This window comes from Gallus gallus, chromosome 5 (genome assembly GCF_016699485.2).
Source record: "Gallus gallus isolate bGalGal1 chromosome 5, bGalGal1.mat.broiler.GRCg7b, whole genome shotgun sequence".
Taxonomy (NCBI): domain Eukaryota; kingdom Metazoa; phylum Chordata; class Aves; order Galliformes; family Phasianidae; genus Gallus; species Gallus gallus.
In genome coordinates, this window is record NC_052536.1 from 3,986,642 (window position 1) to 4,013,982 (window position 27,341).

The 27,341-nt window shown below is 42.6% G+C and overlaps 1 protein-coding gene across 2 annotated transcripts in view; it reads right to left on the reverse strand.

Moving 5' to 3' along the window:
• The window catches only part of BDNF (brain derived neurotrophic factor), a 53,957-nt gene extending 47,596 nt beyond the window's left edge, over positions 1-6,361 (reverse strand). The window contains exons 1-2 of one of the 2 annotated variants that reach the window (NM_001398061.1): positions 6,313-6,361; positions 5,961-6,064 (exon numbers count right to left, since the gene is read on the reverse strand). The gene's annotated coding sequence lies outside the window, so the exon portion shown is untranslated. The remainder of the gene's footprint in view (positions 1-5,960; positions 6,065-6,312) is intronic. The other variant, NM_001398062.1, reaches the window with a different exon arrangement.
• Between the last annotated feature and the right edge of the window lie 20,980 nt (positions 6,362-27,341).

The window sequence follows — 27,341 nt, forward strand, 5'->3', positions numbered from 1 at the left end:
GGGTGTGAAGCACTAGTGCTGGCAGCAGCTCTGGCCTGGCTCTGCCTAGAAACAGTGGGAAGGTACTGAGGAGGGATGTCCCCATGGGCCTTTCCAGCCCACAGTGCGCCAGCCAGGCCTGCTCTGACAACCAGACCACACAGCAGCTGCGGTGGCCACCACAGTGCCCCACCAGTACAGGTTAAGGCTGGTTGATGTGTCCATATCTATAGCTGTTGAAGAAGATAAAAGAATAGCCCTAATAGTCTAATGGGGACAAAGAAGGAGCTCAGTCTTGCTTCCTGACCACATGGCCTGCAGTTCTTTGCAGAAAGCAAAGCCAGACTTGTGGTTGTGTTCACAAGCCATTGCTCGTTTTGTCATCACAAAGTGTAGTGAGAAATTACACATTTAATTTAGAGATCATCTGTTGAGCTGAGTGTTGTACAGGACAAGAGCCACTTCATGCCATCAAGGCAAATCCCAGACACTGTGTCTGCAGAGGAGGGGACAGAGTGCCAGGCAGCAGTGGCCCACTAGGCCTCCACCATCCTCTCATCCAAGGGGCACTCAGGAGAAGGATTTGTAACAATGCCTCCCTGTTCTGCTTTCACTTCTGCAGGAGGTCACTTCCACCCACCACATGAGTGGCACAGAGCCTCAGTTATTACGGCATCACCAGAAGGATGCCATGTTCACTCACTGGTAGAACAGATGAGTCCTATCTTCCAAAACACCAATGTGGCTACAGTCAGTGATCAGAGAAGAAAAGCTAAAAATATTTTGCCACAGATCATTATCAAAAGATGGTTAAAGTTTCAAGAGCAGTGTGAAGACTATCATCATCTTTTTCCAAAGTTTATCATTTTCTTGATCAGGGGGCTGGAGCACCTCCCCTACGAAGACAGGCTGAGGGAGATGGGCTTATTCAGCGTGGAGAAGAGAAGGCTGCGGGGTGACCTCATTGCAGCCCTTCAGTACCTGAAGGGAGCCTATAAACAGGAATGGAGTAAACTCTCCGAAAGGGTAGATAACAGCAGGACAAGGGGGAATGGTTTTAAGTTGAAAGAGAGAAGATTTAGGTTGGATGTTAGAGGGAAGTTCTCTACAAGGACAGTGGTGAGGTGCTGGAGCAGGCTGCCCAGAGAGGTTGTGGATGCTCTGTCCCTGGAGGTGTTCAAGGCTAGGTTCGATGGGGCCCTGGGCAACCTGGTCTAGTAAATGGGGAGGTTGGTGGCCCTGCCTGGCTGGGGGGTTGGAGATTCATGATCCTTGAGGTCCCTTCCAACCCAGGCCATTCTGTGATTCTGTGATTCTTTAGGGAAAGAACTCCTGCAGCACTGCCTCTGTATGCACAAGATGACTGCATACGCAGATAGTTCCTACACTCTATATGTTTCCAGCTGAAAGGTCACAGAAGATGAAAGGATGACTGAGCATTGCAAAGAAAGGAAAGGAGCGCTTGATGCTGTTGGGGCACCACTGGTGACATGCTGGGCCCGAGGGAAGCTCTGCCAGCACACAAAGAAGCCAGCGGCTCTGCTGATGGAGACCCCCCTGCCAGTGTTTCAACACTGGAGGGCTGTGAATAAGCAGCTTCAGGAAACAACACGTTCCAAGACCTGACACAAGAGTATTTCTAACATTTCTGTAACCTGGGAGTCAGACATATTTTTCAGCTTTGGTCACTGTTTCAGTAACATACTTCAGATGTTTTGCTTCGCCTCTTAACTCCAGAGCCAGCATACAGCATAGCCAGACACTTGCAACATGCAGCATCACGGACAGACACCAGTACAGTGCTGCATATACAATGGAAAAAATGCAGTGGTGACAAATACACATCTATATATACACGCACGCATGTTGACATTCAGGTGGGCATGCGCAGCTGGGGCTTTCAAGGCTGACACATTATTTACTCTTCTCCTGGCCTCAGAACACTTTCCCTGGAATTCAAAATCGGTGTTTCCGATGAGCCTGGAGCAGGGAATTCACTGACCATGAGGCACCTCTGACAGCCTGCAGCTCACCCGGGTTCCTAGCTGACACAAAGCAAACACCACCTTCATCTACAGTCCAACATACTTGACCTTCACACCTCCTAGATAAATGCTCAGATAACAAGGAGGGGAAGAACAGGGAGGATTCAGGGAGAAAACAGTCCATGCACAGCTCTGTTGAGCTGCCTGGTTGCTATGCCCTGGCATGGGGGTGATCTGGGAAGCTTCTTGATGGATTGCATGTCAACTGTGAGAGCTTGCTCTGTCCTCACCAGCACAGAAAGCAGACCTGAAGATTCCAGCAGCTGAAGCCATGCCACCCACCAGGGAGAGGAGCACAGCCATCCTCCTACCTGTCTGGCCAGCATGGAACCTCAACGCCGAGCATAGCTCACAGCCATTTGTGCAAAATCCAGACTAGGAAGCAGCAGCTGGTGCCTGGCATACCATGAGGTACTCAGCCATGTGCACATCTGTATGTGGAGCTTCCAAATGCCCTGCACACAGATCTCCAAATCAGGCAGCATCCCTCACAGCAGAGCGGGACTGAGGGTTGAGGAAGCATGGTGTGTTCTTACCTGAACAACTTAATCATAAAACAGCTGGGAAGGAAGTCAGTGTAACTTGGGGTTCCATTTGTAGGCATGCAAATACTACTGTAATTTGATTAATCTTTTTTCCCCTTTCAATCATCACCCATCATGTAGGGCACGAAGTGGAAATGGTTTAGTTCTTCCTTCATTAGCTACATTTATTTTTAATCGAGAGCCATACTCTTACCATGACAACCAAGGAGATGGATGGATTTGATTCCAACTTCATTCAAGCATCCTCTGACTGGGCTTTGAGTAGTTTGTATTGGCTGGGACTAAAATACAAAACAATTTGCCAAATGTGCTCCCCACTCAGAGTATTTGTATACCTTTGCTGATAGGACCCCTCCCTTCAAGAGAATCCTCACTAGTTGCTCTGATCCCCATGCTGCTCACAGCGGATACAGAGCAAGCTGCATTAACTTGAGCCCCATGTCTTAGTCACCATGGCAGTGTGTGGCTTCCTTGCCTGAGATATAAATTTTCCACAGGTCACACCTGTGGCCAATAGGGCCTAAGGGAAAGAGCAGTAGGAAAGCAGGTCATTAACTGAGCAAACACAAAATGATGCCATGAGGAAGCACTTGGCAGAGACACAGTCACACTCTCCTGCTTTCCTTTGCTCCTGGCAGCAGGGGCATTGCTTTCACGCTCCAGCCCCATGGACAAGACACTGCTACAGCCTAACACTGCCATGGCTCAGGGTTGCTGCTGTTTTATTTGAGTTTTTGGGGCTGAAGGGAATTGCCTGACAGCAGGGCAAGGCATGGGGCCGACCTGCGAGTGCCGGTCTCGCCACCCTCCTCCTCCTCTTCCTTGTGGCAGACGCTGGCTGAGCTCTGCAGAAGCGGGGACATGCGACTGAGCGAGGCTGTGTGCGGGACCGGCCCCCATGACTGGGGCTAAATGAAACACTTCACCGTCTGGCATATCACTCCGTTTCCCACGGATGGCACAAATAGTCACTGTGCGATGTACAAACACCAGGGATCTATTATTGGCACCTCTCCTCTGCTTGCCATAGTGACGTCCAGCCCAAACGCAAGTGTTAATGCCCTTATAAGGCTCCTAGCACAAATTTAAATTTTTTATCCTTTGGCCGATGATACAAACTGCAATCTCAGTAGCATACGGCATGGGGAGGTGGGAGATTTTGTTGGCTCTGTGGTGAGAGAGAGAAATTAAAAAGGAGCCTACAATGCTGAGTCACTGTGACAAATAACTTACTATGGCATACATTCAGGGTTTAGCAAAGAGGCAGCTGAGAGTGAGTCAGTGACTGACTAGTGCCTCCTAGATTTTCCTCCTTGGGAAAGATTCAATTTAATGTAAAGAAGAGATGGCAGAAGTATTTCTCAGTGTTACCATTACCAAGTTGCTATCACTAATTATACACGTGGTTAAAACCATCAAGTTCCATTGTGTAATACACGCCTTCTGTTTGGTATATAACATCACCCGTTATGGAGCAGTAAGTCCCATTACAAGTACTGATTTTGAGATATGGAAAACTTGGCCAAACTTCAAGTGTTTGGTAGTATCAATTCAAGCACCTCCCCTCTTTTGGTTGCTCAGCTTCACATTCTTATCCACATCCTATTTAGCGCTCTGGTTGAGTAGTCTGTAGCATCATTTACACCAAAATAGATAGCTTTGTGATGAAAAAAACCTTTCCAAGTGCAAAATGGATACAGTTTTATAGAAGAATGTGTAAGAAGGTCACAGTCCACCAAAACACCTAGTCCCAGTAAAGTCAAATTTGCATATGCTGCATCACAGCCAAAGTTATTCTGGTGTCATTCTGGTTGTGATGTTTCTTCCCCCTTCTCCTTCTGCTCAGGCAGACAAGATCTTGCCCAGCACCCCAGATCTGGGAGGATTGCAAGAAGCAAGTCTGCATGATGTCCCCTCCCCTGACCCCAGGTCCCACACCTGCCCGTGAGAGAGCAGAAACAATAGAAACAATTTCCTGTCAGGAAGGGGCTGTTTGCAGCTTTTCAGCTATCTGTATACCCCCCTTTCCTTTTCCTCAGCTGGAAAAAAACACTTAAAAGGCAGTTCTGTCGCCAAAGACCTAGGGGCTGCACCAACCAGCATCTCTCCATTTGTGCCTTGTTTCTCCTACCCAGAGAGGTATCGCTGGGTAAGCCCTGAAATCCCTCAGACACTATGCAAATTTGTACATGATGGGAAAGAATATAACTGCTCCCAAGCAGACCAGAATCAAGTGGAAGGAATTTCCTATCACTCTCTTCCACCTGAGTCACAGGGTTCAGCCTGGCAATGGGAACATCTTGCCTCAAATAATTCCAGTTGGGATGCTGCAGTCAGGCCATCCTTTCTGAGCACAAATAAAGGCAGAGAATAATCCACCATTCGCTCGAAATGTTAATTAGTGAGTGAATTATAGTCATACTGTTCCCATCCGAGGGCTGGCTGCTGAAGAAGTGTAATTAGATATTTATATCTGTTGTCTAACTTGTATGAACTACAGTGGTCCAGTTGCTCATGAATGAGTTCATAAAGCTGGTCAATTATTTTTACATGATGCTTTTGTTTGTTTCTTAAACAAAAATATCTTTCCCCTCTCCTAAAACAAAGCTTTTCTTGAAAAATAGTGATATCATCAACAATTTCACTGTCTTTTTTTAGCTGAGTGCATCTCTTTCCAACACTGTGAGACAAAGGGCTTCCTTATTTCCACCATAGCCCTACCAAATGCATTACAAACCCCACGAGGAGAGCCCCTAGCATGCCCCAGAGCTGCAATGTGATCCTAGGCAAGAGGGTACAGCTGAGATCCTCAGTCTTAAGGAAGAACTGACTTCAAAGATCACACACTGAACCTGCTTTTAAGAGCAGCAAATCCCTGTAATTTCAAAGAAAAAAAGCACTCATGTTCTCCTTCATGCATCTGTGGAGAGCGGCTCTCAGATCTGACCTTCCCAAAATGCCTATCAGTGATCAGCTGTGAAACAAGAGATCTCTGTAATATTTTTCTAATGCAGAGTGGACAGCAGCCAACTTCCCATAGAGAAGGAGGAGGATTTTCTCAAACTAATTTTATTTCCTTATCTTTAGTCATCTGCTGAAAAGAAAACACTAAATATATTCCTCAGTCTACTCCTTCCAGTGATAGCTCGAAGGAGTAAAGAACCATATGCTCCTTCAGCTGATCCATACTGTCTCCATGACAATGCAGTTTACAAAGTTTGCTCCTGACAGCTCTGTAGTACGTGCTTCAGTTGCTCACATTTTGGGGCATGAGGATGGCTGGCAGTGGTGGCACTGGTGGCTGCCACTGCAGTGGTTGGGCATGTCCACCAGTGGCTCTGGTCGAGCAGCATTTCCACCCAAACCTCCCAACCCCATGACCAGTGCCTACCAGAGAGCTCCAGTTCCAGTGGTGCAGCTCAGCCTGTGGCACCGTCTGGAAGCTGATGCAGCTAGTCTCTCCAAATTCCTTACGAGCTTTCGTATGTACAATGCCTTAAAAGGAGAAAGGATTTCACCTCATTTTAACCAATCAGAAAATCTTAGTGAATTTACACAGAAAAATGTGTTTTCCTCATTAAAGCGTGCTTTGCCTTTGGGTAAGGTAGATCTCCTGGATCCTCCCAGGAGCACAACAGGCCCAGAGCTGGAGCTGTGATGGATCTCTCCTCTACTCTTCTAATTCCTTCACATCCCTGTTTCATTTACAATGTACCACACAGCACGTAGAAAATGGGCTTTACCTTCAGCCAGCTCAGGCAGGACATCCAACTTACTGACTGCTGTGGTGGACAAGAAACCTCATTCTATGATGTAACAGAACAGAAGCATTCAGGAACAGGCTGCATCTGAGCTGCAGGCCATCAACTGGCAGCCTCCACCTCACCAAGTGCAGAAAGACGTGATACCGTTATTTTCAGAGCCTGTGTGTTTCACTATTCCCCAATTGGCACAATAGCTGTCAGCACTCCTGTTTTGAATTTCACACATTTGCTTGATCAGAAATCAACAGAAATACATAACCGGCTGTGGTGGTGCATGAGATTCAATTCTTTTTTATCAAAGAGTTACCCAAGATATGGGTTGCAGATCAGATTGTCTCCACGCAATCATTTCTAAAAGCAGTATGTATTTAAGAGCAGAAATAAAAACTTCAGCTGGCTAAGATTGAAAAAGGAAAATATATACACATATATATATGTATATATATATATATATACACACACGTAAACCTGACACTCATTTTGAATGGTAATGGTGAAACATTTAGAGATTTTAAAATTTATTTATTTTTTAAAACACCCCATTCCCTGTCGAATGGCCTACACAGCTGAATCCCCATAGATTTGCCAGCTGTTTTGAATTCTACCAGCATGGCACTCATCAGCCAGAAGCTTAGTCATGCTGAAGGGTTCCCCACCTGCAATCCCTGCTGCCCTTCAAAGCATGGAGCCCAGAAAGGACCCTAGGGCTGGGGAGAACATCTTTCCACTGTTTGCTCCTACACAGTGGCCAGGCCTGGGACACAGCTCACAAGATGTCTCAGCATTTCTTTGACGTCTACAGATATATGCCAAGTTCTAATTATGCTCAACTGTTCACTAGAAATTCAGGCCTCTATTCCCCCCCTCCTTGATCTCTCCTGAATTCTATTTATGGGCAAAAAAATGAAGGCTTGTCTAATTAAAGATGATTCTCCTCTTATTCCTTCACCCCCTATACCAGGAGCTAAGACAACTTCTGTCAAAGAGGACTCACATCTAGACTAGGTCCTAGCATTATGCAGTGGAGGGAGGTGTGCTGCACAGGAACAAGTTTCCACAGAGAATGGAGGAAGCTTGGAGTCACAGCTTCCTTTCAAGCCTCTGAAACCCATGGATTTATAGAGACTTGGCTCCCCAGCACAAAATACCCTTCGTTTTGGGGGGATAAAGAGCTTGGGCTCTGCTAATCTCTCCAGTTAGCAGGAAGGAACACAGGACCCAGCATGCCACAAGCTTTGGAGGCACTGCTCAAAGTTATTTGGTGCCTTTGGAGGCTCCCCAGGGACTGGCAGCATAAAAGATTTAATGTGCGTGCCCAAGCATCAAGCAACCCTGTCTATTAAGAAATTTTAGGGGAGGAAACGCTTTCCAGACTCACAAGCCTTTCTAAAGGAATCACTACTCTGTAGGATGTCAGACACATAATGCTGGTGCCAAAAATGTCACTTTACACTAGTTCTCATTCAGAAAATATATAATTGATGTTTAGAAAAGCCAGTGAAATATATATATTCCTTTTAATTATCCTTAGCCCTGCCCTTTTCTCCAGGGCTTTGAGGAGGACCTTTGAAGACTCATGAAAAACCAATCTTCTTTGGCTCTGGGGGCTGGGAAAAGCTCAAAACTCACCATACTTCACCAGAGGGCAAGAATGGAACTCAGCTCTGGGAGATGATGCTCGCATGTGCCTGGCACTGCCCTGGCTGGGGGTGCAGGGACAGGCATGGTCCAGGGGCTTACCAGGCGTCTTTGACAGAAACAAAGCCAGTCCAGAGCCTGGTAAAAAAACAAAACAAAACAAAAACAAAAACATCAGAATACATACAAGAGTTGCTTGCTCCCTGCATGGTAGTTCATTTCAGATGCCCACAAATAAGCGGTAAGGGACAACAACAATCCTGAATACCTCAGAGTCTGGAGAAGCAATTTGGACAAAGAAAATACTAGTGTCCTCATTCTGCAGGGAGATTAATTTGTTTTATTTAACTGCCTCCGGCTCTCTTCAATCAACTGGGAGAGATAGACACCTCCAGTGGATGATCCAAACCAAGAGGGATTAAAAACCCCGGAGTTGCACCTATGCAAATCTTTAGAACACATAGGAAGCTTAAAGACATGGGCTTCCTGGTTTAGATCTGCTCATTAAATTTATGGTAATCAAGCTTGAGTTACTACAAATGTGTGCCTGGAGGAGAACTTGAGACCCTGGCCTGGAAAACCAGGTCAAGATCCCTACAGAAGTGACAACTCCCCTCATTTTTGCTATATTACTTTCACATTTTATGGTCACCAAGAAGGTTTTTCCTGCTCTCTTGTTATGCTACTGCCTGGAGTGGGCTGTTTGTCCCCCCAGCAGAAAATAAAGAGTCACAGCAGCAGCAGCAGAGGGTGTGGGGGCAGACACTTTTTGGGCACCAGAACTGGCAGTTTTTAGAGCCTCCGAATGAGTAGGCAACTGTGCTGAGGCTCTTTCTCCCACCACAAATCACGAAGCCAAATATCTCAGCTGCACGGCATGTCTGCAGGAGCTCCTCCTCCAGTACTGTCTTGTGTGGGAAGGGCTCTGCTGGCACGCAGCTCACCCGAGCACTTGCGTGCCTATGGACAAAATTAAGGCAAGCCTCTGTGCACATTCAACATATATGGGCAAAGCCCTCCTTAGAGCCTGCCTGGCTTCACAAGAGCAACCTGAAGCACTCTGAGCATTGGGACCACGTGCAACCAGCCAATGCTGGATGCCAATACTTGGAAAGTTCCATGCAGAAGCAGGAAGACATGGGGATTGAGGCACCAGAGAGCAGAAGTTTCCTTTTTTTCTTCTCAGAGGGAAAAAAAAAATTGGCTAAAGGCAGTAGAAACAGATGTACTTATGTATCCTATACACTATAAAAGAAAGGCCCTTCCAGTGAAGCAGATGGGTTTAAGTGCCATTTAAAGCAACTTCTGCTTCACCCAAAGAAGCCTCACGTAAGCTTTACATGTGGGTTACACAAGTATTTTAAACAAAAAAGTCTCCGGCTACAAATCTATAACATCACATGGAGCTTTACTCGATGAAAGCTCAAACAGTGGAATCAAGGAAAACTGTCCCTACACCCCCAAACCTCAAACAGTACTGTTGACTTCAAACTTCTTGGGAGCAGAGCGCAGTTCTGCAATGATGTTGCTTTCTTTTCAGCTCACATCTTCTGGTACCCTAGCCCCAGAGAGACATTTTTAGGAACATGTAAATTCCTAAAAATGAAGCATGGATTCATTACTTCTCATCAATTGAGAAGATTGTTACAAAAGCGCATACATGATTATCACCATCATTTTAAAGACCATTGTGCATACATAAAAGGTGAAGATAATTTCACAAATGAACAACCACCCAAACAGATGTTGTTCTGATAGATGTCATGTCTATGAACTTTTCAGTGGACAGAGTTGAGCCACAGGTTTAGCAGTACTGTCTCAGATCCCTTGCTTCTCCTCCATATTAATTTTCCTCAGGGATCAGAAGAATTAGAACAACACAGTATGTTTCAGAAGCTCACACTTTTCGGTCTCTTTTTTTTTTTTTAAATCATGCACTACATACTAGGGTTGTAACTGATGTGTATTTCAGGCCCATGCACGGGTAGGAACATAGAAGACGGGTAACATCTATTTCCCATTGTGTTCAAGGAGAAGTTGCTAAACACAAAAATAAGTGGAGCTGTTTTCTTGCATCCAATCAAAGCATGACTTAACAGCCAAAAGCTCAGTAAAACAAAGCAGTAGAAAAGAAAGGACACTGAGCCTTTGTTAGGCTGGTCAACCTAGATAGGTGAAAGATGAGCTTGAACAAGGTTAGAGAGCAAAATATCATGAGCACCAGATTCCAGGAGAAGCAGAACTGGTTTGCAGTGCTTAACTGAGGAAAGCACACAAGCTATAGCTGAACAGAAACATAGAGTAGACTAAAGCATTAAAATAAATAAATAAATAAAGCCCTAAGGAAAGAGAAGAGTGAGTCAAGACAAAAAGCTCCCAGCAGCAAAAAGAAAGCTGCAGCTTTAGCTCGTTGCTTAAACCAATGTTGGAGAAAAAAAAGCACCTGGTACCGACAGAAATAGGACCTGCTCAATGTACCTGCTGGTCGCCATGCTAAAAGTACTGAAGGGTTGCACTTCCTGCAGAAAAGAGCATTCCTGCTAGAGAGCTGCTCCATTGTCTCACGTGTGTGAATGTCCCCACTACCAACACTCATTTACTTTTGTCAACAGGGTACACTTGAGCCTTTTCCTGTGAGCACTTACACCTGTTTCCTGTAAAAGTGGTGATGGTGCTCAGACTCTTCTGATATTGTCAAGTAGGCTAGGGATCAGCTGGCCCCTTATAAGCCATAGCTGGCAATTGTTCTTGCCTCCCGGGTACCCCACCTGCTCAGCTTCAGAACTGCCCCATTCAGAGTCCAGCCCCACAGCTGCTAAAAGGGTTGGAGTCACCAGCTTCTTCCATCAAAAACAAACAAACAAACAAAAAACAAACAACGAAACAAACAAACAAAAAAACTCCTGTGCAGTGTTTATGGTTAAGAGAGATGGAAATTTTTTGCAGCTATGAGTGCAAATATACCTGCCTGTATTGCTAGATCTTATGGAAGCTGCAGTGGTAGATGAGAACAGAGCTTGGGAATAGGCATGGATGAGTTGACAAAACTAATGAAGCCAACATTTTTTATACATTTCAGACCAAAAAATGCAAACAAAAGGGATTTCTAGAAGAGGTTCTTTTTGTTTTTGAATTTGTTTTTCTTTAAATGTCTTTTAATTTAGCAACTTTCTGTGTGAAAGCATAGACCCCTTCTGTTGCGCAGATCAATGTGGACTTGTTCTAAGATATTCTGTTTTGATCATAGATGAGTTTGTACAGGTGTAGCTCTTCTCATCCCAGTGTAAATATTCCTGATATGCACCTTTCAACAATATGATGAAGCCTGAGCTGGGACTAGCTCCTCAGTCTGTTTGTTGGCTTTAGAAAATGTTATGAACAGCTTTGCTTGGTTCTAACAGAATAGGGACATGCAGCAGAGTTCTTTTAATGCATGAGTATTGTGATATGCAATTCTGAAATGCATGCACCAGTGTAAATAACCATGCCTTCAAACAAACTGGAAAAGCATTACTGAGAGGCTACAGGACAGTAGCAGAGCACAGACATGAGTACACTGTACTTAGTGTAAGCTTAAAGTAAATTAAGTACTTCAAATGAACAACAAACTGGAATTTCAGCAACTCAGGGGTAGTTAAAACCGGCATCAGGGTAATGTAGAAGTTCCTAAGGAAAGGAGAGAAAAAAAATCTTCAGGGATGTTCACAATGGAAAGAAGGATGTGTGAAACACCTGTATCTCAGACAATAATCGGTTTTAGGTACACAGGAGTCAGATCTCTGGCTTGAGAAAAAATGCACTTATAACGATGCCATCAGAAGGGTTTGGGCAAAGCTAGGGAACGACTGAAACTAAGGTATGAAGAAAGGAGAGTAGATGTTAAATACCAAAACACAATCAGATATCATTTAAATGTGATGGTTGTTTTTGGATCATAAATGTAGAAAATATTTAGGAAATAAATAGGTATATGAAGGCCAAAGAAGATTTCATTACAAGGTTTTTGAAGGGCACCCACTGGTTTCAGTGGAGAAAGCATTCAGGCTATTTGCTTTAGTTTGAGGCTCCACAGAACGTCAAGACTTGCAGTTTGTGTTCCCAGGGATGAACAGGGTCCTTCCCTCTGTCTAGTTTAGCCCATCTGTTTTAGGGAGCCAGAGAGAGTTAAACGGTGTTTTCTCTCTGTTGGATTAGAAAAAGAAAAAAGTTTGGTGTAGAGTCATATCAATGGTCTGTTTTGCTTTCTTGTTCTCCTTTACTTGAGTGGGGAAGCGTGACATTGTCTGATGTCTGGAGGCATCCCTCATAAGCTGGGGAGGGATGGAACTTGTAGTCTTTAACTCGGGTGACAAATAGAATTGAATCCATAACAAGAGGAGGAAATCCTTGTAGGGTTTTTATTTCCAGACGTTCATTCAAACATTTGAGTTAAATGGTGTTAGCATAAAAAACAAAAAGAGCTTAAAATGGTCTAACCAAAATCACTCTTAATCAGGTTTTGTTTCCATGGCACCTTTGATGTCATAAGCCTAATAGCTCCCCAGTGATCCATAGAGTCTTCCAGGAAAAAAAAAGTGGCTAGACAACCTGAATGCCAAATGTTGAACACATGCTTAAAAATATCCTTTCTGAAAAGTTTTCAGGCCTCCCTTCTCTTTTAAGAATTAAGGGAAACCAAAAATCAAACCAGGAATTCCCCACAAACACCCACCCACCCTGTGCATTGCTGGAAATCTGTGCACGGCAGTTTGAATGTATGGAGCCCTACAAATATATTATTAAACTGCAAAGGAAATGCATAAAAAGACTGTTATAAAAATAGCTGTAAAACACTTTTTTTTTTTTTTTTTTAATTCTGCAGATGCAAAATCTCAAGAAACATCTTTCTGTCAAAACTGAAACAGATTGTGGTGTTCAGCAGCACATTTCTTTGCTAGGGAAACATTCTTGGTACAGTGTTTTTGCTATTCGTCTCATGTTTTTTCCAAGGATTTTCTAATTAATCATGGTGCTGATGGATGATAGCTGCCCTGCTATGGCTGCTATTAACACACACAAGTCTTGCCAGAGGTAAAGTAGATGTAATTTGCTCTTATTTAAAAGCTTTTGCTCAATGATGTTTTTATGGCCTGATCTGGCATTTGTGGTCAAGCAACGTTCCCAGACCCTTCTGCCTTCAGGATCCTTATCCGATTCTATAAGAGCTTTGCTTCTCTTCTGGTTTTCTGGTCACTGCCCACTGGCTGAGCAGAGATATATTGCTCTGCCTGGTGCTTTTGGTATGGATAGCAGAGGGTCTGAAGCTTCAGAGGGCAAGACTTGTGGAAAATTGCTGCTGGAGAAGTTAAATGTCACAACTCATACTAAAAAAAAAGCAAAATCCTAATCCAGATTGGAATTTTTGTATCATTGAAGATAATGAATGTAATGGTATTGCTGTGTTTGTAGTAAAATACACAGCAAGGATCCGCTAATTTGAATGGAAAGAAGAGCTTCTTTCAAAATGGAAGTTTATAAAACTCTGCTTAAGAGATGCCAAACATGTATGTCAAACAATACAAATATAGAATGTGATATGAACGATAAAAAAGATCCTGCTTCAAAATAAAATCCAGCAATCAAATATCCTTTACTTTTTCTAGAATAGGAAAATGAATCAACATTCTACCCTTCCCAGGGCTGAACTCCACAGTTTATGTAGAGTGAATCTGGATGGCGTCAAATGAGCCAGCATAGTAGCTAACTGTAATAATAACCCTTCCAGCAAAATAAATAAGCTTGTTATGTTGACATGCTTATCATATTTTTAAAAGGATATTATGTAATAAAAGTTCAAGTGTTACTTAAAAAGTGTGTTACCTCTCTGTATAAAAGTATTTGCACTAAAATCACTATGCTGGTGAATTACTCCGAACTTTTCATGGTCTAACACAGAGTGTAACAGAGTCTATTATGCCTTAAATCACCTGTCTGTGTCAGAATTTAGCCCTGTCACACTTTCTCCAAGAAGAAATATAGTGGCTGGTCTATTTTGGATTGCAACAAGAAGCTAATAAATAAAATAATAGATTCCAAATTAAAAACAAAACTGAAGCAAAACAACAAGGAACATATAATTACAAGTGCAGTAAATACAGCCTAGTTTCCTTGTTTGGGTTACTGGCTTGTTTGCTGCCTGTGAATGGGAAAAAGAAATATGCTATAATATATTAAAAATCAGGAAAAAGAATATTTTATTTTTATAATGCATTTTTACCTAGTTGTCTTGTGTGTTTTGCATTTTGTGCAATGGGACCGATTCGTTTAGATATTTATATGCTATTAATTGTAATTCCTTTTTGTAACAATCATCAGAACTTTGATCTCTAGGAACTTTTCCAGGTCAAATGTTCAGATGAAACACCCAGCCATTCATATGCAGACCCGTGTACAAGTTTTAGTATGTTTCCATTTGTCCTTCTTTAAAACAAACATGTCCAGACAGAAGAGACCGACAGGCACATGAAAGACCACTTTAATCTACTTCTGCAGTCAGAGCAGATATATGAAGTGTAGTATAAACTGGAGGTAAGCCTTGGAATGGTGCTTCCCAGAATACTGCTGAATATGAGAACATTCCTCATAAAAGAGTTTAGAAGAGAAGGATGACAAAAAACAATATTAATCTGTGTGGCTGTTGTTGGGAACAATCAATAGCTGAGCTTGGTGGATGCTGGTTGCTGATACGCTGACAGGTGGTGCTGGGTATGGCACCTACAGGTCAAAACCAAGCAGAACACGTCCCACCACTCAGCTAATATAAGTGCATATACCATTGATCTTGTGCAGTTATAGTGCCTGTCTTTTGTCTGGAAAATGAGTCACTGTTTAAAGACAGGGGCTGGGAACTGTAGGGATCCAGATCCACGACTGAAGCAAGTGGGAACCACAGATTCTTCAGAATCTTTAAGAGCGTGTTATTATAATCACTGTTCACAACCATACATGCACACTTTGCCATGTACTAACATTTAATTTTTTTTTTGTGATTGGAAATTGAATGTAATCTTTTAAAAGAAAAATGTCTCTTACTAAAAGCTGTTGACTTTTCCATCCTGAAAATATTTTCCTCCTTTCTTCTTATTAGTCATAATTCCTCCTTCCTCAGATTTGTCTCTCACTCCCATGTTCTTTTCCTCTTGTGACTTACAGGTTTCAAGAATGAACTTCAGATGAGTCTGAAAGAAAAAAATCTCTTCCAGATCGGCTATTTTTCCATTAACTCCTACAATTATATACTGCAGGCAGTTCAGAAAATTGGTCATAAGAAACACACTGCTCCATCTCCACATTACCCTTACAGCTGCTGCTCCAGGTAGCAATCAGTGCCAGCATAGCAGCAGACTTCAGCCAGCACCACTTCCTTCAGGATCCATCTTCAGGACTGGTTTTTGCAGCACAATTTCGCTCTCACCAAATGAAGATGTCCTTAACCAGTTCACCACTGTTCTCCATTCTTTTATTAGTTGTTTGGATTCTTTTTTTCTTACCATAATATTGCTTTCCCTCAAATCTGCTCTTGAACTGAACCATCCACTCTCTGTGTTCAAAGCCAATGGTAAGACTCCAGTGTCCATCCTCTCTTTGCATCACACGTCACAGCTCTTTTCTTTACCAGATCATGTTCCTTCTGAAGAGCCCAGCTCAGTCTATGAGAAAAGGTTACCTTCCAAATACCTCTCCCTGCTTTTACCCACTCTCCTCCCTTTCCTCCCTTCCATCCACCAATCAGCGGAGTCATTCCAACATTAAAGATAAGCAGTTTTTTCAAACTCACTCAGCATTTCCATACAAGTCAGTTAAACCATCTAGGTTTCCTATAATCTTTTCTTTTATTATTTTATTTTACCTTTAAACTACAGTTTGACTATCATTCCCTCTTAAGCATTTTGGGGACATGGTTTCTCGCATATATTGTTCTTCTGCCCTGAAGTTCAGTATAAGATCAAATATTCAGAGGTGCCAAGTAGCTCTCAATTACTCCAGATTTACCTCATGGTAATAGAGGAAAATCTGGACTCAAAATGACAGGTTTTACGAGCCTGTGATGCCTGTGTCACCGGTTTTATTGTTATTTGCATGTGCCAAAGTGTCCCCGATGAAAAGCACGTGTCTCTGATTTACCAAACGGCCCTTAACCTCAGAGTCAGCTTTTTATTCCACAGACCCATAAAATGTACCTAACAAAAAAATAAAGGCCAAGGCTGACATAAAAGTGAGCTGAACTGGAGCAGCTTTAGACTCAGCAGTTCCTGACTGTTTTGCTTTGCGTAGGATTGTAAAACTCCCCAAGCTGGGAGAGATGCACAGGTATCATTTTTTTGGATCTCTCCTTTGCAGGTGGTTGATGACACAGTGAGAGACAGGATGAAACTCAGAACACATTCATACAAATTGCTTATTTGGAAAATAAACACAAAGTATCTAGAAAACCAACAGAGTGGAAGATACTCAGCTCAGCACACCCCTCGTCAAAGAGGTGCATACCAAGTGCAGGGCAGATTCCACTGCAGCACCTCACTTCATTTAAAAAGTTCTTGTCTAAAGAGCAAGGAAGGATGAGCTGTGATCCTTGGGCTGTGCTCCTGGTTCTGCACGAAATTCCTCCACACATAGAAAAAAAAAAAAAAAGAAAAACAAAGGTCTGGGGAGATTTCCAGCAGGGTACGCCATGGCTCCAGGAACGTGGTGTGATTTATAGGAGCTAGTGCTCTGGCCAGGACACAGCTGTGTCTGCTGTTTCGAAAGCACTGCTTTATTTACCTTCTGAGTATGAAGAATCTCTGCTTGTATGCCTTCACTTAAACTTGGTGCTTGGAGCAGAATGGCTGGTTTGCCTCTGTGCAGAGAGATTGTGAATGGCCATGAGTGTGAGGGCAACCTGTGGCTGTTTTGGAGATGGCCACTCCATCTGGTAAAAGAAAGAGAGAAAAATCACAGGGCAGTAGACTATGGTTGCTGCTTTTAAAGTTTCACTATATACAAGGTTTCAGCCACATTCTCCCCATTTTAATGGCTTTATGTAACAAAAATAATTTTTCATGTGTTCAGGCTACTTAAAGTGCTGCAATGTATCTGTGCCGTGGTTTGTCCATGCTACAAATTTTACCTAAAATATGCTAACAAGAGGGAATGGTTTTTCTTGTGATGGCTTTTGTGCTCACTGCCTCTAGCTGTGCTCCGAGCGCCTCTCTCTGCAGGGAGGTCTCCATTGCTCAAGAAGTAGTTGCTGAATGGCCAGCTTGCAATTCGGAGTGCTGAAGAAACCTATGCTCAGTGCCTCAAGGTAAACTGGAGGCTGGCAGCAGTTGCTGCACAGTGAGATGAGACTCCAGCCTGGCATAGGTGGGAAGAAGGGCAGTGTAGACCTCTGTGCAACAGATCACTGTTTGTCACAGCTGAAGTCATCCCAGCTCACCAGTCACAGCCCCTTGGGTCTCAGTTGTCACTGAAACAACATACTTCTGCACAGACTCAGCCATACCTAGATAGCTATAAACACAAATTATGGCTGCCGTAACGCCTCCCTGCGTTGCTAGCAAGGTGAAATGAGGTCTACACTGAATAAACATTACTGAAAGCTTTTCAAAGGAACAGGCTTTGGGATTTTTGACAGCAGATAATCTCAGTTAAATATAGTTGCTTGTGGGTTTTTTTTATTATTATTTATATCACATTGTTTTCTGCTGCAAGTGGGAAAGTGGTATACAAAACATGAGTAGGTCAGAGAATAACAGTAGATCTGGTGGTATTGCTTCTTTGGATTGGTGCCTAAGCAGTCTAAATCACGTACACACATGCTGGCATCACTAGATGCGAGATTACAGAAATGGAGAATTACATATGCCTTTTTAGTAATTAAAATTTCCTTTGTATTTGCTGTCTTTATTAGGAGTCCCTGAGCCCTCTTAATTCCCAGTGTTAGAATCCCTGCTGCCTATTTTTAATATTCTTATAATTTAAATGCATTTTTTCACAGTGCTTTAAGGACCTTATATGAATAATATCCAAATAAACACAAAACAGTGAATCATATAACTTTTGGATACTTTACATGCAGGTTGTATGAATTCAGGTCATGGAGTATGGTGAATTTATGAGGATGCTATACTGGCTTGTAAGACCAATTAAACAAACAAAAAATAAATTAAAAAAAAATGAAGGGGATTTCTTTAGCTGCTTTGCAACAGATCTTCAAGTTTGCTTATTTCATTTGCATTTTGCTCACCGGTGGCTCCCATCTAGCTCCACTCAGCTGCTCGTCCTCATAAGCCATTTGTATTTTAGCACTGCCATAATGCTGTGGCTGTGAGAAGCAGCCAGAAGAGAACATTTGTTTTACAAGAGCAAAATTCCATATTGCCAGGGAGGGCTGGGACAGCAGCATCCTGTTCGCTCTGCTGTGAACCAGTTCCTGCAAGCGCACATCTCCAACAATGAAGGCAGGAGAAGGCCATAAACAAAATGACTAATTGAAGAGGTGAGTGATGTGAATACCAACGTTCTTGGTATATATGTTTCTTACACCCTCTTGCTCTAAGACATCTTGCTAAACTCTGTGCACTGAATTGGCCTTGTAGTCCTAAAGCAAGACTGCACTGTAGTGTCATTCTCAGTGCCCTAGACAAGAGTCCCAGTGTTTGGGGCTTGGAGGTGACTACACTGAATGCTATATTCAGTATAACTTCTGGATTCCAAACTGATATAGCAACAAAACCTCACAGTGTTATTGGAAGTTGGATGTCTGAATAGGCAAGAAAGGAGGAGGATCAAAAGAACTTTGTATAAAATGCTATTACACATCCAACTATGCCTAACACTGAGTCTAAATTAGATGCCATTGCTAATTAATGCAAGTGGAAGAGTTTTACTGATTTTTAGTTTTTAATATTTTGCTTGGAAGGTGCTTGAACTTTCTATCAGACTGACACAAATCCTGTCTTTGATCTGGACCTCCTTGCTAAAAAAGACCATTAGTTGCCATAATAAACCAATCTGACATTATCTCTGGGAAAAGGTCAGTGCCACTTATCAGTCACGGAGCTGTTTGTATTTGGAGTACCAAAACTGAGAAGTGTCACATGAGGCAAGGTGTGATCTGAAACCTTTTACCCCATGGTTTTAGGAGCAGATGCACTGCTAAGTCTTAGTCTGCAATTTGCCACAGATGAGAGTGGGTTCGATTGTTCTTGCAGCTTCAACGTATTACAGACACTTCGTCACAATGAATGGGATATATGTGCAAATGAAAATATAACAGCTTCATACTTTGCTCTTTCAGAAAGATCCTGTTCTCGATGTTCAACTCTAATCTAGGGAAGAGTATTCCCCAGTGTATAGATTCCAGGAAACATGCTTGTGTATCTTCCTCAGTAAGGAGAACAATACTTCAACTACTGGAACAGCATGTTCATAAACAAAGGCACTGTTGGTTGCAACATGGATGAAAACAAAGGCATTTCAATTTATTGAAGAAATGTCCGGATATAATTTCTTGTTTTCATCAAAACAAAGTGTTGGGACATATTTTTAAATAGCATGAAAATTTTAGTTAGGGCAACTGATATATATATATATTTTTCCCCAACAAGCAACCCTTTTTGTACCACCAAATAGTTGCGTTTCTTTTGGCTCATCAAAAATTTTTCAGTGATGGCATCTGCTACCCACCAGATCAGGTTGCCCAGGGCCCCTTCTAACTGGCCTTGAACACCTCTGGGGATGGAGCATGCTCAACTCTGCTAGGCAATGCACCCAAACACCTGCATATATATATGCCTTTGTTTGCGTATCATACAGATGCTTTGGGGTCAGGTGTGGGCTCTGAAAACAAAAGTGCTTTCTTGAATGTGACTTCTCTCAGGATTTCCTCCTCATCTGCACCTTTCTGCTCTCCTGCTTATATTCGTTTAAATGACTACTGAGACCAGCAGCCCTCACAGGTTACCTATGCTCTGATTAAATTTAGGAGATACATTGTCACATCTCTCCAGCACTCAAGTATAAGTGGAAAAACAAGCTCCTTAACATAGAACCATAGAATCATAGAATGATAGAATCATAGAATGGACTGGGTTGAAAAGGACCTCAAATATCATCTAGTTTCAACCCCCCTGCCATAGGCAGTATCGCCAACCACTACACCAGGCTGCCCAGAGCCACATCCAGCCTTATCCAGGAGATTTCCATACAGTAACAAGCTGCCAGGCTTTGGTCACTTCATGATCATTAGAGCTGTGCTCAGCACAGAGCTAGCAGAGCCATCAAGTCCCCAGTGCCCACGGTTGTGGCTGGCTCCCAGCAGGAGGCTGAGGGGAGCAGCTGCCTGCCCAGTGCTGCTCAGAGCACTGACAGAGTTGTCACTGCAGAAACAAGCTGTGCTGACCCAGGTCATCCAATGACTAGGCCATTAAGATGAATGGAGGCAAGTCTGTTTCCTACACAAACTGCATCATCACCTGCCTATTGAGGTTCAGCAGTGGCTTCCCACGTTGTAATCAAACAGGAAAGGTCAGACCTCAAAGGAGCATAATCTGAACTGGGGTGGAGGAGGACATTCTCGTCTCCCCTGCAGCTGCAAAGCAATCATGATTGCCTCCTTCCATTTTCTTTTTTCTCTTCACCTCCTGTATTTGTTTTCCAGGGAGTGCTGTGGAAGTGAAGCTGTGCATTAAGAGGTTGCGCTGCTCTCTTGGATGCTGTACACATCAGGCTTTCACTTCTTCAGATTTCTGTCCAAATAATCTTCCTTATTTTCAGGTGTTTATCCCTCACTTGTCCCCATGACATCTGACCAGACAACCCAGAGTGCAAACACGACCACTGCAACATCTTCCCTTCCCCAGCATGGGGGCACAAACACATATACCTTCATTCAAGCTAATTTAACAACATAAAAGTAACACATTTTACATGCATGATCCACAATCATCATTTTCTAATGCCAAAGGTTACATGAAATATCTCTTATGTTGTATTAGCCTATTTCCTGGCATGGAGTTGTAATCTCCTAGAAGGCATAAATGTTTCAGTATTAGTACTAAGAAGCCACATGAGGGAGCATTTGGAGAATTGAAATACTTTCCTTGCATCAGTGTAAATAAGTGAGGGAATCAGACTCGATCTTTCTGGGATATATATAGAATTCAGACAAATCTAGATGTAATTATCCATTTCTTGACTCTTGCAGGATTCAGAATTCAAGACTCCCACTGAAGACTGAACCAGACAGTTTCTTACTTTTGCCCAGGTACACTTTGGCCAGCATACCTGGAAGTGAGGCTGGATGAGTGGGTTTATGTTTCAGCTCAATGAAAGTATGAGCTCTTCTGCACAGGTTATTTCGGTCTGACTGTGGCAGTGGTGCCAACTTTTCCAGGTTATCACCATCCCCAGCAACGGTGCTGGTAGAAGGGAGCAGCAAGGCTCTTTCTGCTTCTTCTGACCATGCAAGTTTCTGCAAGCTTCTTCTGACCATGCAGATTGCTCAGTCAACACATTTCTAAGCAACTTTTACAGCTCATGCTTATGCTTGACTAAGGAAAATAAACCATAAACCACACAGGTACATAAAATGAAAGCAATCTCAACGTTTTCGTAAGCTGACTCACTTTTTTTTTTTTTTTAATGTTTGAGGTTGGCAATACTGAAGCTAACCAAAACAGAAGATAAAAATGTCAGCATGAACCACAACAGGAAACAGGGAAACAGGCATACATTTCTGCTCTGTATTGATGTCTCAGCAAAAAAATAAGGTTCCGGTTGGGCTGAATTCATTGACAGAGTCAGCCCTATCAAAGACCAACATCCAGTGAGCATATCAAAAACTTTTTTGCTGGTAGTGCTTAGCAGGTGTTGAATGGATAAAAATTGAGCACTCTGGCTCCAAAAGTCAACATCTGTTGTAACTGTTGTTAATGAGAAAAACTCATATTAAGTATCATTTTGAAATCACTAGAAAAGCACTTCACCAAGACCCTATCTTTTTCCTAATAACTGAGCCTCATTATTTACATCTAAAATTAACTGAAGAACAAGTTATGAAGGGACAGGAGAACTGAGTTGTATCTATGATATTGCAAGCACACATTGCTCTGTACATTTGGCTAAGGAATTTGCAACTGCTTTTATTGGGCAGAAGTTCCAACAACACCTTTTTTTTTTCCTGCAGACTACTTTGCATACCCCAGCTGTTGCAGAAAGGTGGAAGAAAACCTAGACTTTTATAATGACTATGTTTCCTCAGGCTTCATTGAGAAGGTCTGGGGTGTTCTTTGCAGTACTGGTGACAGAAGCTTTTGAGCTGCACCAGCCCTGAAGGACAGCTGTCTCTGAGCCTCCAGACTGCCTGCAGGGCAGCCCTGCTAATCACAGCGTGGAATTTATCCGTGTTTGAAATAATCCCTGTTTTCCAAAGGATTAAATTGAACCCAGATGGCTCCTGTGAGCCAGTTTACAGCTCGGTCCCTTGCACCACTGTGTCCCTGCCACCAAGTGGGGAGCAAAGTGTGGCACTGGACGAAGGGCAGAACCTCCATGGGTCTGCTCTGCTGTTGGAATCAGAAACTGGGTGAATTACTGGTCATGTTTGCATGAAATCATCTGATCATTCTTATTAAGCCAAAGAAGGTCTAAAAGACTGGAGTTTGCCATTATCCTCATCTCTAGAGAACAATTCTTTGCAGATCCAGTAAATAGGACTTAAAAGGTAAATGGCATTATAGTGTTAATTTCAAAGTGAATTATTCAAAAAGTGCTCCATATGTCAGCAAGTATCATTTTGTGGAACTATATTAATGTCTTCCTTAAATACAGTTCTCCCTTTCTAAAAGCTGTTTTATAGATCCAGGAAATATGTTTGGTATGAAGAAGTGCTTATTGTAAAGGATGTTTTAGCAGTTGTGTTCAATTAACGAGGAAGGCAGGATGTAACCCTATATAAGAAACAGCATAATAGCAACAATTCCTTGGGGCATGGGAATCTTCACACTTTCAGTTACCACAGTTATCTGTTCATTCAAGATACCAGGTCAGATTTGTTTCTTATTTTGTATTTCACATCAAAAAAAGTAATACCTCCTTTTGACAAAACTTTGTAAAGAATTGAGAAGCTAAAAAATAAACTGTTGCTTTTCAGCAGAGATGACTGAAAGTAAATCCCTTAGGAAGGACCCCAAAGCTTCCGCCATCAGCAGAAACAAATAGAAAACTCACAATGCTGACAGCCACTGCAACTCAATAACTAAAGGGCCAGACCACAAAACTGTATGTGATCCCAATGAATCAACCATCAGCTCCCTTCAGACATTACTCAAATTCAAAAGATAGCAAGAAGATATATGAGCAGTAGAAGACCTCCCTAGATTTCCCCATATTGACATGCTATTGGATGCTGCAAAGCAAAAAGACAAACAGCAGCCTTGATTTAAGAGAGGACATACGTGCTTTGAAATTGTGAAGCAATATAGGAGCACTCAGTAACCCGAGCAGCAGATCCATTTTTCTAGATTTCTCCCAAAGGGGTTGTGGGAACACAGCTCCCATTCTTTTATGTTCCACAGCCATCTCATGAACTCTGTGGGGCTGAGGATTAAAAACAAGCACATGCAAATATTAAGAGGATTAAGAATGTCTGTGAGGTGGATGTGCCCCTATCATCTTTTGTAATAACGAAATAAATAATGGCTGCAGCTATTTCTATTTGTATAACCAAATTGCTTAGGAGCTCAGCCAGGCTTGGGATCCTACAGTGTAGACCAGTGCAGATAAAGACATGGAGGTGACAGCAGGCAAGTATTACTCTCATCTCTATTGTATGGGGGATAATTAAAGTGTGGGGAGATTACACACAACTGCAGAAGACTCTCAGAATGTCTGTGACCATGCTGAGAACCGAGCACCAGTTGCAACTGGTTCCAGTGGAAATACCAATGGAAGTGATAGGACAGAAAGCCACAACCAATGTCTCTTTGGACTCTTTTTTCACAATGAGTCTGACTTTCCCTGTGTCTGAAATGACCATCAAGTTGAATGTCCACAATGACAATTACTATATGTATTACTTCAATGTTTCATTACCAACAATGACTTCTGAGTTCTGTTTCTCTTTCCTATTAGAAAAAGCTGATCCCATTCAAAAACTATACTGAAGGCAATACGTTTTAAATTGTGAAAAAAATCCTCTGGCATAGTAAATTGCCTTACAAAAATTGATTGGTAAGTAAGCAAGTAAGCAACAAGAAAGAAATGCAAGTCTAGGATGTTTTCTTATGGATAATTAAATGATGTGAGCTCAAAATCCAGACCCTATCTCATTGCACATGTTGCCTGTATTAAGACAAACTGGCTCTGACGAGGACAGGTGCTACACGTTTGCCATTAAGTTACAGTAGCATTATTGCTTCCTGACAATGTTTTAACTGCTGTATTGTCTAAGCCTTGCTCAAAAATATTGCTCCTATTATCATTACATAGCAGCCCTCAACCTTTCATCAGGTCCAGACACTGTTGTGGGAAGTGCAGTACAGGAAACATAAAAGGTAACCACAACCCTTTCATTCTGGACCTACAAGGGAAGAAGCACCAGGAGGAGGAGAACACAGCAGCATCCTATTCCCAGCAGCCAGAGGGAAACCTGGAGGGCAGCCCGGCCTCCTGCTCATGCTGACAGGCTCTGCTCACACACCGCACTGAGCTCAGGGAAACAGATTTCTCTGGGATTTACAAGTTGGCCAGGTTTCAGAAGATTTTCATGAAGATGGATAAAAGCACGTCGCTAACATCAGGCTGACAGACCTGCTTACTTCACCCAAATAATACTTAGCCAGGTTTTGAATTCTTGTTCTCAACTGCTATAAATGAAACAAGTGTTTCTAGAGCAAAAATGGAACACCAAAACAATGCTTTTCCCATTAACTAAACTCCCTAGTTTACACCATGTGTCATACACTTACCCAAATCAGCTTGATGCAGCATTCACTGTGGAAAAGGTAATTCCCAGTAACTACACCTTGACAGAGGTAAAAGATAAATAGAACTGGGCATTACTGGGCCATACCCAGCAGCTGTTATGGTGTTGCTGCGAGTAGAGACAAAAATATTTACACTTTTAAGCAGTTTATGATGGACAACTGGCATGAGAACACATCCTGGGGTGAGATCTGAACAAAAAAGGATTGCAGTGAGCCCTGAAAAGCAAGGTGCGGGGTGAATGATGTTTGGTGTAACCATACCTTTCTTTTCTCTGTTATAATCCACATATGATTCTTCTTATGAGTTAACTTCTCTGGAATGAACACGGTTCAAACCGTCACCATGAGTCTGTTTGGTACAGATGTTTGTAAATGGCTACTGCGCCCACACTGCCCACCTCATCTGCTGCTGAAGGGGGAAAATAGGTGACTATGTCATCTATTTATGTATGTTAACAATGTAGTTAAGCAATATACATTGAAGTGTCATATACAGCAACTAAATGTGGAGATTTAGGTCAGAAGTTATGAAATTTTTTACTCAGAGGTGGTGAGGCCCTGGCACAGGCTGCCCAGAGAGGCTGTGGATACCTCATCCCTGGAGGCATTGGAAGCCATGTTGGGTGGGGCCCTGGGCAGCCTGATCCGGTGGGCCTCACACACAGGGTTGGAACTAGACAATCTGTAAGGTTCCATCCAGCCCAACCCATTCTGTGATTCCGTGATTCTAATCTCATCTAATTCGTACAGAGACAGTCAAAAATTTGAGGCCTTGTGGCCTTCATGTTCAGCAGTGAAAGGGGGGACTTACTGACACTAAGGAAAAATGGCAGGTGCAGCCAGCTCCTGTACTACTCTCTGGTGCTATCTCATGTGCCACTAAGCACATCAGCTCCCAGGAAACCTATTCAAGAAGGAAAATACATTTTTTTTTCTCAGCATTACTAATAGCCTCCTAGCCCAAATGATAATATGTAAGTTTAGGATCAGCTCTTCCACCATCACTAAATAAACACTGTACCAACCTCATTAATCTGTGTCAGAGGCTCTATCAATTACTCTTGAAACTCAAAAACTCTTTTGAATTACAAGCGAAAATGGATAAAAGGAAAGCACTAAGAAGGAAAATGTGTGCTGCAGACTTTAGTTTCCACAGCCCCCCCCTCTCTCTCTGTGCAACGGATGAGTTACTGTGTGGGTCTGTTCAGCACATGGGTCAGCAGAGACACTGTTTGCTGTGGCCATTCTATGTGAAGTGGGGTGGGTATTCATGATAGCTGAACGTGGGTGTGAACCTATGTTGGATTCACCAGTGATAGTATTTACAATACCAACACTAGCAGCAGTAAGTGAACTTCTGTTACAACAGACTGAACACCAGTTATTTCTCAGCTTCTACCATCTCTTCTTCCAATTCAAGAACTGTTTCCAACAAACACGGCCTTGTGCTGCACCAGTGGCCTTTTCAAACACATTATGAAGTATTTAAAGCTGTTGCTATGTCAGTTCTAGATAAATATATTTCTAAGTGAAAGTCCATCATTTTTCTCCTTCATCCCTAAATCACTTCTACCTTAGCAGTCCCCTTTCATGTTTGGTGACAAGGAATAAAAATGGCACTTTCAATAAAACGGAATGACTAATTTGTAAAACAGAACCATATTTTTATACTTTTTTCCCACATGATACATGTACCTCGTTCTCGTCATCCCTTTCAGTTGCTATTCAATACCAAACTGACTTTTACTGAACTGAGAGTATATTGATAATTGATATGTGTCTCAGTACTACGCTAATACAAGTCTTCCTGCAGAGTAGTTGCAACTCATTAATTAAGAGGCCAGTTCCTGTGCACATTTTGCCAGTATTACCTTCCAGACATCACTCAGTGCCCATTTCTTGCACTGTTGAGGTTCTGTATGTCATTCCACTCTCTCCAGCCAGGGAACCATGGGTCTGACAGGAGCGCAGAGCTCTCTGGAAGCTTTCCAGCAAATGAAACACCAACTCCTGGCACCAACAGGTAAGTATGGGTCTGGAACAGAGATCAGTACAGTAAATCTGTCTGCATCGGAGCAACAGAGAGGTTTGAGTCTTGTTGATACCAGAGAATAAACCTTGTTGGACACTTATACTGGAATATGCTGCTTCTATGTGAAATCAGGCTTGATCATCTGTGCAATAAATCTTTTCATGGAAATGAAACTCTCACGTGGAATTGAAGCCTTCATTATGAGTGGGAACAAATGAGGGTTTGAACTGTAGTGCAGGACCTGGAGACACCATGGAGCTTCCCTTCGGTTGGGAGCTTACTCAGCCATGAGCCCCCTCAAATCTCCCCGTCAATCTCTTCATGGGTCA